The sequence below is a fragment of the Cynocephalus volans genome, chromosome X (assembly GCF_027409185.1).
Source record: "Cynocephalus volans isolate mCynVol1 chromosome X, mCynVol1.pri, whole genome shotgun sequence".
NCBI classification, from domain to species: domain Eukaryota; kingdom Metazoa; phylum Chordata; class Mammalia; order Dermoptera; family Cynocephalidae; genus Cynocephalus; species Cynocephalus volans.
The window spans coordinates 54,511,523-54,526,037 of record NC_084478.1 but is presented as its reverse complement, the minus strand read 5'-3'; positions in this window follow the sequence as shown (position 1 = coordinate 54,526,037).

The window sequence follows — 14,515 nt, the reverse complement described above, 5'->3', positions numbered from 1 at the left end:
TAAATTGATCCCTAGGTATTTATTTTTTTGTGACAATTGTAAATGGGCTTACTTTCTTTATTTCTCTTTCTGTTTGTTCATTATTTGAGTATATAAATGCAACTGATTTGGGGTCATTTATTTTGTATCCTGCAACATTACTGAAGGTACTAACCAGCTCTAGGAGTTTTTTGATAGAGTCTTTAGGCTTTTCTATATATAGTATCATGTCACCTGCAAATAGGGAAAGTTTGACTTCATCTTTTCTGATCTGGATTCCCTTTATTTCTTTCTCTTGCCTGATTGCTCTGGCTAGTACCTCCAGTACTATGTTAAATTGTCTTGCTCCTGTTCTTAAGGGAAAGGCCCTCAGTTTTTCCCCATTCAGAATGATACTGGTGGTGGGCTTGTCAGAAATGGCTTTTATTTTGTTGAGGTATTTTCCTTCTATACCTAATTTGTTGAGAGTATTCATCATTAAGCAATGTTGAATTTTGTCAAATGCTTTTTCAGCATCTATTGAGATAATCATATGGTCTTTGTCCTGGAGTTTGTTGATGTGATGTATCACATTTATTGACTTTCATATGGTGAAACATTTTTGCATCCCTGAGATGAATCCCACTTGATCATAGTGTGTAATTTTTTTTAATGTGTTGCTGTATTCTGATTGCTAATATTTTGTTGAGGATTTTTGCACCGATGTTCACCAAGGATATTGGCCTGTAATTTTCTTTTTTTATTGTGTCTTTATCTGATTTTGGTATCACAGTTATGTTGGCCTCATAGAATGAGTTTGGGAGAGTAGCTTCTTTTTCAATTTTTTGGAATAGTTTGAGGAGAATTGGTAGTAACTCCTCTTTAAAAGTTTGATAGAATTCAGCTGTAAAGCCATCCAGATCCGGACTTTTCTTTGTTGGAAGATTGCTAATTACCGCTCCAATCTCCTTTGTTGTTGGTATGTTCAGGTTTTCTCTCTCTTCTTGGTTCAGTCTTGGTAGTTTGTATGTGCCTAGAAACTTAAAAGAACAGAAAGACTTCAAATAAATGACTTAAAACCACGCCTCAAAGAACATGAAAAACAACAATCCAAACCTAAAGATAGTAGACAGAAAGAAATAATTGAGATCAGAGCAGAACTAAATGAAATAGAGACCCAAAAACAATAGAAAATATCAACAAAACAAAAGCTTGGTTTTCAAGAAGATAAATAAAATAGACAAACCATTAGCTAGGTTAACAAAAGAAAGAAGAGAGAAGACTCAAATAACAAAAATCAGAAATGAAAAAGGAGACAGTACAACCCATACCACAGAAATACTAAGAATCATTAAGACTATTATAAACAACTGTATGACAACAAATATGAAAATCTGGAAGATATGGATAAGTTTTACATGTTTTAGAGGCCATTTATATTCTTTTTTTTTTTTTTTTTTTGAAATCCTGTTTATGTTCTTCGTCTATTCACCCATGCTTCTTGAAATGCTTTTATGGTTCCTTTTTTTCTTCTTGTTTCCTTTTCTCTTTTTACATTTAAATCTTTAATTCATTTCAAGTTTGTTGTAGTGTATAGTTAATTGCACAGTTTGAGATATGGGTGCAACTTTGTAGTTTTTCAGATTAGAGCCCAGTAATTCAAAGTCCTCGTGAGCCTATTGATTATAGATGCCATTCTTATCATTAGTAACATCATGTACCTGGTTTAATTTCTGGATTTTTTATTCCCTTCCATTATTCTCATTTTTTTATTCAAGTACTTTTCCAATTGCTGAGACATCACTGTATGTCTTAATTTCTAGTAGAGTTAGTGATTTTGTATTGTTTTTCTTTTCAGAATCTCACTGGCTACTCTTGCTTATTTTTGTAGTAAATGTTTCTTATAGTTCTCTTTGTGATCATTTAACCTTGGGTGCGAATATATAATGAAGCAGTTTTCTGCATAGGTTATAGGAGCTTCTTTCTATATATGATTTTCTCTCTTTGTTAAAAAAATAAAATAAAACTGAGGCGAATGAATTTACCAAGTTTAGAGGAAGAGTTTTCTTGTGAATCTAAAGCTAACTTTGCACTGGCCAACATAACCCAGCAGAAGCATGCTCTGAAGAATTAGCCTATCTCACTAAGTAAAATAAAGTAGGTGAGCCCAAAGTAATCAGAGCTCCATGTTCCCAGTTCCTAGCATGAACTAAGCCAATAAGAGCTAAGTCTCTAGATTCTGGTTGAACAGCCTTAGGATAAAGTGTCTAGAAAGCAGCTTTTTGGCTATGATGGATAAAAGCTGGGAGAGATGTCAAGACATTCGTGAGTGAACCCTGCACCCAAATTGGGGCAGGTGTTACATGCATTCCGCATCCTACCTTAAGCTGCTCCTTCCTCAGACTGAAAAATGTCAGCCCAAGCAGTTAGGCATGGCTCAGGAGGAGCTATTAATAGCACATCAGCTGAGCCACAGGCATTCATCCCAGGGAAAGAACAACTGGGCTTACCTGCCTGTGGAGGGACTGGGGTTTGGAGAGGTCTTTCCTGACCTCTCCAATGGAAGGGTACCAATAGAAGGGTACAATTGAACTAGATTTTAAAAGATGAGAATGAGTTTTCTGATTGATAAGTTTGGAGAGGGCATTTCAGGGAAAGGAAACAGTACAAAAGCACAGAGGTTGAGGGGGTGCATGGTGCATTTTGGGAACAGCAAGTAGTTTGGTGGGTGAAGCACATGGGGGCATGGGTGGTGCCAGTGTGGGCAGACAGTTCCAGCAGCTGAACACCTAAATCCTAACTCTATGTTAACACCTGAACTCTAACTCTAACCCCTTTTTCTCTAGTCTGTGGAAAATCACCAGTCACCAAAGTATTCTTTAGTCTGTTTTCTCTTATAAAAATCTTACCTTCACATAGTAAAAATTTAAACAGCACACATAAGTCTTTCTTGCCCCCACTCCCTTTCTTTCAAAACAACACAAAAAAAAACCCTTTCACAGTTTCTTGTGTGTCTTTTCAGAATTTTCTCCCCAGGAGAAGCAGATTGTGCTATGTTGTTCTGCAACTTGCTGTTGTCCCCCCCCACCACCCCCTCACGTTTAATTACTAATCTTTGCTATAACTGCTTTTGAAAAGTCACACCATTTTTTTGGATGACTCCTTTAAAAAATTGATATAATGATTTTTCCTCCACAAAACATGTCGAATAGATGCAGTATAATAAGGGGAATTTTGACATTATGATTTCAGGCCATAGGCAAAAGATGTGAGACAAAGACGCACTCACAAATTTACTCAAAGAACAGTTTCTAGTCAGAGATTACCATACAGAAATAATTTGAACTGTGCGCCATGTTTGGATGAAGCCAAAATGTTTTGCTTTGCAGATCAAGCAAGAAAGATGAAGCGGTAGCATGTTGCACTCATCTTCAGTCTGTAATTCACACGTGTTATTTCTATGTGATAAAGCACTCCGTGTTTAGCCTTTACTTTGCCCCCAAAATGTTTTCCTATGCTATAACTTTATTTTAAGAACAGTTTCAGGGCACGGTAACCATGAGCCCACATAAAGGTGAAGAAAATGTGCAGAAAGCAGAACTGACCTTCTAAGGACCAACGCCCATGCACCCCACTGCATCACCCCCCATCCACTGTCAAGTCTCTCCTCCTTTGCATAGGAGCAAGGGACCCTCATTTTGTACACACTTACAAGTTGATGTTTATTATGTACACAAACTTGTTTTCCCAGTTGAATTGATGTATTTTTCTATTTACAAAACATTTGTGGGGTATTTGGGGTTGGGTTAGAGTACAACGCAATTTTTCCCAGTAAGATTAAGGTAGACAGTTTGCATGTAGTGGCAAGGTTTTCAGGAACAAATCAATCCTTAAGGGAGGTGTGAAGGGTCTCTAAGGATGTAGAGCATGGACAAGCCCACACCAGCACACCATTCTGTTTACGACTTTCCAGTGGCCAATGTATGTAGCTACCACAGTGATTCTAACCAGCTTCCTCTTACTGGATGAGCTAGATTTTGTTTTTTAAAAAAGGAAAAAGAAAAACCTACAAAGACAAAAAAATACAGCAATGGATATCCTTTTACACACATCTTGAAGCACTTGTGTAAGAATATCTGTAGGAGAAATTTCTAGGAGTAGAATTGCAGGGTCAAGGAGTGTATGCATTTACAATGTGAAAGCAAATGCTGAATTGTCCTTCCCAGAAGACGCACCAATTTACACCCCCATTAATATCGGACAAGAGTCCCTACACCCTCACCAACAGAGGATGATAGCAAATATTTTCGGATGTGAAAAGCAGTGATTTGTCTGTTTTATATGCATTTCTTTAAATGTAAGTGAGGTAAAAAAGTGAAAGGGAGCATTTTTCATGTGCTTATGGCCATATGAAATTCTTTTTCTTTGAAATGCCTCTTCATGCCCTTTGCCCATTTTTCCATTAGCTTGTTAGCCTTTCTTTTACTGAACTGTAAGACATAAGGATTTTAAATAGAGGTGGGATACAATCACATTTTAGAACGTTCTTTTGCTTTATAGCACCACATTGATATTACAATTTATCATTCACTCGGCTAATGTGTTCAAATTTTAGTGATTTCTGAGGAATCTGGGCATAGGTTTCTCTGAGACTCTGTGAAGGAGAAAAGCTACTTTAAAAGCATAAAGTTTATAGAATCTCATAGGCTGTTTCACTGAGGTTGAATTTTATTCTTTTTTCGAAGCTTGAGTGATAGGCAGAAAATAACAGAAACCAGGAAACTTGACAACAAAAAGAGCAGAAAAATTGTACCTTCTAAAGATGAAATAAAAATGTGATTTATCAGACTAGTACAAAAGTAGAAAGTAAAAGCTACACCATCACTATATTAATTTCTCTGAAACACTGCTTTGATTTCTCCGTGAAGGTTGGGAACATTTCTTACTCTTCTTTAGAGAATACACACTTGGTCACTGCTTGTTGATGAAGGTAATTTCTTTCCTGCACTGAACTTTCCATTTCCCCTTGTGCAGGATCTGAACTCCCCAGGTGGGTAATCATCCCCTTTAAGAGCTGGCTTTGAGTTACCTTTCCAGTAGGATGTGTCTGTATTTTCTCATGTGAAGTGGCCACCCCATGCACAGTAGGTACTACACTGTCCTCCTCCTGGCTTTTGTGGCGTGTTCCCTTTCCTTGCCAAATCCTCCACCCATGACCCATTTGGCCCTCGAGGTCAGCCAAGTCCTGCTTCTCTTTGAAATCTTCTTGGCTCCCTCACTCCCACAGAGTCCTCTAGACCTCACCCTCCCCAGGTGTTTGGCTCTTTCTTAGGCTTTCATTTAACCTCTTTCATGAGTGTGCTTTGTTTCCCCCATTAGACTGCAAGGTTCTTGAAGTCGAATCCTGTGGTAAATTTCTTAGTGTCCTCTCTGCCCTTCATAGAGACTCTCACAGTGCTAAGTACACAAATATTTACTAAATGAATGACATGAGTAGGATCTTTGAATGCTTCTAACCTGTAATCTGAGGTCCTTCTCAGAACTTTCTACCACAAGATGTCTGCTTCTGACCACTTCTTCTCTGCCCCACTCTGGTGACCCACATCTTCCACCTACTCCTTCAATGCTGGGGTTTAGTCCTAGCCCTTCTGCTCTACTCATCCTCTGGAAAAATCTCATCCACCCCATATTTTCTGCTGCCAGTTACATAAGAGTGCAGCCTAAACAATCTCTAGAGCCATACGTAGGCTCACCTGGCTGATATTCACATGCCTGCCAGACATCTACACCTGGATATCTCTGAGACACCTCAGACTCTCAACCTACCTAAAACCGGACTCATCGCTGTCCTCCAACCCTGCTCCTGTTCCTGTGTTCTCCATCCCCTCTGGTGGCCCCACTATCCTCCCATCTATCCAAGCTAGAAATCCAAGAGTCATCTTTGATTCATCCTTCACCCTCACCCCATCCCCATATCCAATCCATTACCAAGCCCTGCCAACTTGAACCCCCAAATGTCACCCCTTTTCACCCCAATTACCAGGGCCTTAGTTCAGCCTTGCATCATCTCTGGATAATTGCAGCCACTTTCTAACTTGTCTCTTTGACCTTAATCTCATGCCTCTAAAATCCTTTCAGAATGATTCATTTCCTCTGTTCAAAACAGCTCTTCGTTGCCTAAAGGATGAAGTCCCCAATCCTCAGCCTGGTGTATATTGCCCATAGAGCTCTGTCCCTGCCTACATCTCCTATTCTGTCTCTCACAACTCCCACTGAACACAGCAGCAGCACAGAACTTCTGTGGCACCTGCCCACCCCACCCATCCTATCCTTGCCTCTTGCTCCAAATGTCTGCCATGACTCTATGGCTCTTCGACCTTCTCTTTACCTGGCCACCTCTATTCATCCATTAACACTGAACTCAGGGTCCCCTTCCCCAGGAAGCAAAGCATTTTCTGATATCTGATACCTCCCATTTTCCTTCCCTACTCCTGGCTAAGCAATATCCTGTCCAAAGCACTATGATTTAACATAGAATGTAATGGTATATTTATTTATGATATTTCTCCTTTTCTATATCTGGCTTCCCACTCGATTGTAAGCTCCATGAGGACAGGGCTCATATTTTATATATCTTTAGTCTGACACATATTAAGGGCTCAGTTTTCTGAATGAAAACCCATCAACTTTTATTCCTCAGCATATAGAAAACAATTACAGTGATACATGGATGAGATTGTTTGAGGTACTTCATAATCCAGCTTCTACTGCCTTATAGAAAGGTATGTCTGTGTGAGTCTATGTGGGATAAAGTTTTCAGAAATTGGCATGAATGCCATGACTTATTAAGTATGTTTGACGCTTAGTTTTTCCTGCCTAAAGAGGTGAACTCTATGCCTATTATGAAATGACTGTGGTATAGGTTAAATGTGTGTGGCAACGGGCTATCTCATAAAGCCAGATTTGTTGGGATATTCCTTCGGGAATCAGATCACAAGTGGCCCAGTGATGAGGGGAAGAACAAGGGTAGGCCAGAATAAACCAAGTGGCTATCAGGATAAAGAAGAATGTAAAATTGGATCTGGAGAGGAGCAGAAAATAAAACAGCATTGCCCTTGCAGTCAAGTAGCTGCTATCACAGTTGCCGAGGCAGTATTTCTTACAAACGGTTACTTAAGCATTGTAACAGAGACAAAAGAGAAAATTGAGCAATTTTATCTTGGTTTCTGGCTCTTAGTAAGGAAATAAGATAAATTCAAGTTCAACTTTTCATATAGGAGGCAATTATTAGCAGTTTACCTCAAGTCACTCTGAGCGTGAATGGGTTCTCTGGGTAACCTGTTGGTCAGCTTCCGTCTGCTTCTGCCCCCTAGTGGTTCACTTGGAGTTGCTGATACTCTTAACCTTTGTGGTTTTAAACCATTTTTTGACCTTTTCTTAGGAAAGGGAAGACGATTTCCCCTAGAAATGAAGAAAAAAGAGTATTTTTGCGTATAGACCCTTGTTTCTTAAAATTGGAATTTATGGAGTATATTTCATTTCTTTTTTGTAGCTGCCCAGTAATTATCCACTCTTGAAAGCCTAGCTTAACCTAACTTTACAAAAGAATGGCCATGACTTCGAAAAATACTGTGACTTCATGATTCCGGGAGAATGACTGACACGTTAGTTTTATTATCCTCATCATGTCTGTAATTATTAATAGTTTGTTTTTCTGCTTGATCTTTCTTCCCTGTTAATCTTTGTGAGATTTGTGGTTTGTAATCACTGTGTAGCCACCAGCATTCTCAAATAATGTAGTTTTGGTTTTACATTAATCTTAAATGGAATGTTTTTGGGTAAAATACCCCTTAGGGGTACAATGAAAAGGATCCACTAATTTTCAGGGCAAGAGGGATAATTACTCCCCTCCCCCTTCAAGTCTACTAATTGCTAATAACTTTTGTTGTTTTTTTTATCATGATTTTTAAAATTTTTTTTAATTTTTATTTTTAAATTTTATTTTGTCGATATACAATGTGGTTGATTATTGTGGCCCATTACCGAAACCTCCCTCCGTCCTCCCCCTCCTCCCTCCCACCCAACAATGTCCTTTCTGTTTGCTCGTCATATCAACTTCAAGGAATTGTAGTTGTTATGTCTTCTTCCCCCCCCCCCCGTTTTTTTTTTTTGTGTGTGTGTGTGTGTGTGTGAATTTATTTATTTATTTTTAGCTCCCACCAATAAGTGAGAACATGTGGTATTTCTCTGTCTGTGCCTGACTTGTTTCACTTAATATAATTCTCTCAAGGTCCATCCATGTTGTTGCAAATGGCAGTATTTCATTCTTTTTTATAGCTGAGTAGTATTCCATTGTGTAGATATACCACATATTCTGTATCCACTCATCTGATGATGGACATTTGGGCTGGTTCCAACTCTTGGCTATTGTAAAAAGTGCTGCAATGAACATTGGGGAACAGGTATACCTTCGACTTGATGATTTCCATTCCTCAGGGTATATTCCCAGCAGTGGGATAGCTGGGTCATATGGTAGATCTATCTGCAATTGTTTGAGAAACCTCCATACCATTTTCCATAGAGGCTGCACCATTTCACAGTCCCACCAACAATGTATGAGAGTTCCTTTTTCTCCGTAACCTTGCCAGCATTTATCGCTCAGAGTCTAACTTTTGTAGAAGTGAGTACATGAAGGTAATTTTGATTTCTTCTTTTCAATGTACAGCATATGTGAACTGCTTGGTCAGAACAGGAAAAGGAGCTTTAGAAGGTCGGGTGCTTAATAAATATGCTTTATGATATTGCAGTTTGTAAATGAGTCAAGTTGAAAGAAATTTGGGGCTCCAAGAGAAAATGCTCATGTTTTTAATTAAAGGGGACTGTAATTGGGTGACCTGAACGTTTTATGAGTGCACACGTGAGCAATGCTTCATAGGAGACATTTTGTAGCACCACTGCAGAAAATAAAGAAGAGGCAATACAGCATGGTGGTTAAGAAGGTAGTGCTGTTGCCAGACTACTGATTCAGTGAGAATCCTAGCTCCACTGGTGTGACCTTCTGGAAAGTTGTTTAACTTCTCTCTTCCTTGGTACATTAATCTGTAAAATGAGGATACTGAAAAAAAAAAAAATGAGGATACTGAGAGCACTCCGTAATTCGTATAATTGTTGTGAAGATTAAATGAGATAATGTATATAAAAAAGCCTTTAGAACAGTTCTAGACATTAATGCCAACAATCAATGTTAGCTATTTTTAGTGTTAAAAGACATTCTCATATTTGCACAGCCACATTTATAGCAACATTATTCACAATAGCCAAGAGGTAGAAGCAATTCAAATGTCCATGGATAAACAAAATGTGGTATATGCATACAATGAAATATTATTCAGCCTTAAAAAAAGGAAATCCTGCCATTTGCCACTACATGGATGAATCTGGAGGACATTATGCTAAATGAAATAAGCCAGTCACAAAAGACAACTACTGTATGAGTCTACTTTTGAGATACCTAAAGTAGTGAAATTCATAGAAACAGAAAGTAGAATAGTGGTTCACAGGGGCTTAGGTGGGAGGGAAAAATGGGGAATTATTTAATGAGTACAGAGTTTCAGGATTGCATGATGAAAAATTTCTGGAGGTCTGTTTCACAATGATGTGAATATACCTAACACTACTGAACTGTACATTTAACAATGGTTATGGTGGTAAAATTTATGTTGCGTGGTTTTTATGACAATATCTAAAAAAAGACATTTTATTCTGAACATAGGAAGTTCCTGGGGAGCTGGGGATGTTCTGTATCTTGATCTTGGTGCTAATGACATGGATATGTTGTTTGTGAAAATCCATCAAAAATGTGCTTGTGATACAAGTACTTTCTGTATGTCTTTTACACCTCAATGAAAAGCTTTAAAACAAAGATATTCCTTTCCTTCCCTTTTTTTTTTTTTTTGACAATTCAATATGTATTTCGGAAAAAAAATGATTGGGTTACTCTGCTTCAGACAGTGTTATAAGAATTAGGGACATAGACTTGAACAAAACAAATTCTATGCTCTACTGAAGTTTATAAGCTTATATTCCAGTGAAAAACACAAACAACTAAAAGTAAGCATTTTTAAATAAGGATTAAAATAACTTTAGTTGGATAATGGTTTCATATGTATGTATATGGAGAGAGAGAGGAGAGAGAGAGAGAGAGAAGAGAGAGAGAGAGAGATGGGAAATAGCATAACTTTAGACAGTTTGGTCTTAGATGGTTTCTCTGAGGAAATCAACTTGAGCAAAGACCTGACAACTGAAGTGAGGGAGTGACCCATGCAAAAGTGTGGGAGAACAGCTTTTTTTTTTTTTTTTTTTTTTTTACTTTTAGTTCTTACTTTATTCTGCCTTATTTTAATTAAAAAATTTTTTTTTTAATTTATTATTACAAATCATGCCAGGAAAAGCATACAAATGCTTGTAGAATTGCAATCCAGCAATCCCACTTTTAGATATATAACCAAAGGAATGGAAATCATCATGTCGAAGGGATACCTGCACTCCCATGTTCATCACAGCTCTGTTTACAATACCCAAGATATGGAACCAACCTAAATGTCCACTGATGGACGATTGGATAAGGAAACTGTGGTATATATACACCATGGAATACTACCCTGCCATAAAAAACAATGAAATTCTCACATTTGCAACAACATGAATGAGCCTGGAGAAACTTATGTTGAGTGAAATAATCAAAACACAGAGGGGTACATACCACATGTACTCACTCATAAGTGGGAGCTAAGAGAGAAAGAAGGAAAGAAAGAAGGAACACAGTGGTGTGTTGGACTTGTGGAGGGAGAGAGTACACCTAGGGATACAAAGTGGAGTGCGGGGTATGGCGGAGGGTGAGGGAGGTCAGGGATAATTGGATGGGGGACACGGGATATAATCCCAATTTGTGGTCATGGGCATGCTGCCAGTATGGATCTGGCCATCACATCCTGGGCATGAGTGATAACAATCAGCTTTGTATCTCATGAATATTCATAACCAATAAAAAAAGTACTATGCAAAAAAAAATTGTAATTTTTTATTATTACAAATTGTGCCAGGCAAAGCATACCATTGCTTGTAGAAACAATTTTTTAAAATATTTACATCTACAGAAATGACTATTCAGAGGCAAGCCGGTGTGTTAAGAATTCAAGGAATTCAAATGTCTTTCGTATAATGTTACAACCTGAATAAACAAAAAATTATGACATAGTGCAATGGAGATAGAATTCTTACTAACCTGCACAAGGATTTTATTCACTCTTTTTAAATCAACCCCCTGAGAGGTGAACCGAGCTGAGGAGATCCAGGCAGCCCAGGTAACCTCTCCCCCTTTGGACCCAGGAGGAATTACCACCCCGTGGCAGGCCCCGCTAAGAGGTGAGTCGAGCTGAGAGCTGAGGAGAACTGCATGGTGCATGCGACCCCTCCCCCTTGTACCTGGAGGGAAGTGCCAGCACTGGTGGCATGCCCCGCCAAGAGGTGAGCCACATGGATCATTCTATAGCCACAGATTCTGGAACAGGACCCAAGATGGCGTAATATAGCCACTACCACACCTAATGTCAAGCAAGGACCATTCACCAAAACAGTAGCAGCCAGGGCCACTCTACAGGTAATCTACTGCTCACTCGAATACACTGATATAAGAAGAGTCAACAGTAAAGCCTGCAAACAGAGGAAGAAATCCTGCAAATAGAGGAAGAAATCAGTATCCTCATAGCCAACCTCAGTGTAATAAAAGAAGCTAACCCTCTAACAAATGACCAAATGTCAATGAAAAATACTAGAACTACAAATAAACAAGAAGATATGACACCACCGAAAGAATACAGTAATGCTCAAATTTCAGGCTCCATGGAACAAGGATACCTTGAAATGTCTGAAAAAGAATTTCGAGCAATGATCTTAAGAAAACTTGAAGAAATAAAAGAGGACTCAACTAGAGAACACAATGAAACAAGAAAAAATATCTAGAATATGAAGGAGAAAATCTACAAAGAGATTAATACTTTAAAAAAGAGTGTAGCAGAACACCTAGTAATGAAATATTCACTCAATGAAATAAAAAACAGAACAGAGAGCATGAGCAGCAGGGTACAGCAAGCAGAAAAAAGAATTTCCGATCTCGAAAGCGGTCTTTTTGAAATAACTCAGGGAGACAAAAAAAAAAAAAAAAAAAGGAATAAAAAAATAGAAATAATGAGGAAAATCTGAGAGAGATAGCAGACAACCTCAAGTGATCTAACATCCAAATTGTGGGTATTCAAGAAGGGGAAGAGAAAGAAAAAGGTATTGAAAACCTATTCAAGGAAATAGTAACAGAGAACTTCCCAGGTGTAGGGAGAGATACAGACCTTCAGATCCAGGAAGCTCAAAGTTCCCCAAACAGATTCAATCCAACAAGATCTTTCCCAAGACATATTATAGTTAAATTTGCAAAGCTTAAAGACAAAGGGAGACTTCAAAAAGCAACAGGAGAAAAGCACCAAGTCACCTATGGGGAGACCTCATCAGACTAACAGCAGACTTCTCAACCAAAACCCTACATGCCAGAAGAAAGTAGAATGATATATTCAAAATACTAAAAGAAAAAAATTGCCAACTAAGAATTCTTTACCCGGCAAGGCTCTCCTTCAGAAATGAGAGAAAAAGCTTCGGTTTCAAGATGGCGGCGGCTGCGGCGGCTGGCGCGGAGTAGCTGAGGTGGAAAAGGTGGCCACTGGGCCTCAGGCAGCCGGGAAACTTGTGGACCTTCCTCTGGCCATCTCTTAAGGGAGGACTGCTGCTGCTGGCCGGTCGTGGGGGCTCAACGCCACTTTGCCCCCGGCAGGAGAGGCTGCCTCATTTACAGGCAACAGCTTTGAAGTGTGGAGCAGGAAAAGAACTGATTCTTAGCTGCAAAAGTGAGTCTTGAAACAGGGAACACGGCGCCAGGGCTGCTGTGGATGCAGCCAGGATCCCGGAGACCGGGGCCGCGCTGAAGAAGGCGGCCAGCTGCCCTATTCAGGATTCGAGGTTTCAGACCGGCATTAAAGAAGATTCCTGGGAGCGCCCGAGCGGCGCTGCGACTGAACAGCCCGAGGCGGCAGCGCCGAGAACACGGAAGGCAACAAACCAGAGACAGAGCGAGCGCCCGACCTGGCACAGCACTGTGAGTGATCCCTGGCACAGCTCTGTTCGGGGGGGTGGATGCCCACGCGGCTTCCGCCTGCACCACCAGGCCACTCACTGCCACGGTGCTGCCTCCATTTTCCCAGGTGCGGGCAGCTCCGCCCTGCTCGGCCATCACTGAGCCCATTTGCTTGGCCTGGCGCAGGGCTTTCCGGACCCTGCGGGCCGACCTCCTCTCCCACTCCCTCTGCGGTTCTCTGGCAGGGCTGGGGGTGTGGGGCGTCCCGACCAGTTTTGGGAGGGCTAGGAAGTACGGGCGGGCCGACTGTCACTCCACCACACCCTGGACTCCGCCCCGGTAAACTTCCTGTTACTGGGAGGCAGATACCATCTCTGCGACCACCAGTTTGGAAAAAAGCCTAACGAATTTCTGGTTGGGAATAGTGTGGTAGGAGAGTTCCCAGGTCCGCTTGAACCTGCCGGAGAGCAGGCTGCAGGCGGGCACTAGACTCGGTTTATACCGGGGGGATACAAAGGTGAACAAGACCCGAGAAAGATCTACACAGTGCTACAAAGGCACCCAGAGAGACCGGTCGTCTGTGCCTAGCAGAAACCTGGTAGACTTCCTGGGCGAGGCGGTGCTGAGCAGGGTCTTGAAGGCCCAGCTGATAGACGAGGGGTGCAGAAGACACGCCCCAGCCCAGCACAGTGTGCACAGAGGGGGGAGACGTGCGGCCAGGGAGGCGGAGACTCGACAGGAACCACACACCCTGTGGGGTCGCCACTGCACGATCTAACAGCCTGGGCCAGAGCACACGGAACGGGGAGAAGTCCTGTACAGAAAGTGAAAGCTCAACAGAGATCACACACCCTGTGGTACGTGATCCACCAGCCCAGCAGAGTACAAGCTGACCAGAAAGGTGGCTCCCCGGAGAAGCCCAAGACCCGAGGCAACCACACACACAAGACACTAGAGGCCAACTGAGCAGTCACGGCGGGAGCCATACCAAATTGTCAACCACAGCAACATCCTAGTTAGTCATTAGTCTTAAACCGGTGGACTGTGAAACCCCCTGCCACAATGAATAAACACCAAAAAAAAGACACCAGAAATACAAAAAATCAAGAAAGTACACCACCAAAAGTTAATAAATCTCATACTCTAGATCCTATAGAACAAGAAGCCCTTGAAATAACTGACAAGGAATTTCGAGTGATAATTCTAAGGAAACTGAATGAGATACAAGAAAACTCAGCTAGACATCATGATGAAATGAGGAAAAGTATACAGGATCTGAAAGAGGAAATATACAAGGAAATCAATTTCCTGAAAAAAAATGTAGCAGAACTTGCTGAACTGAAGAAGTTATTCAGCGAAATAAAAAACACAACGGAGAGT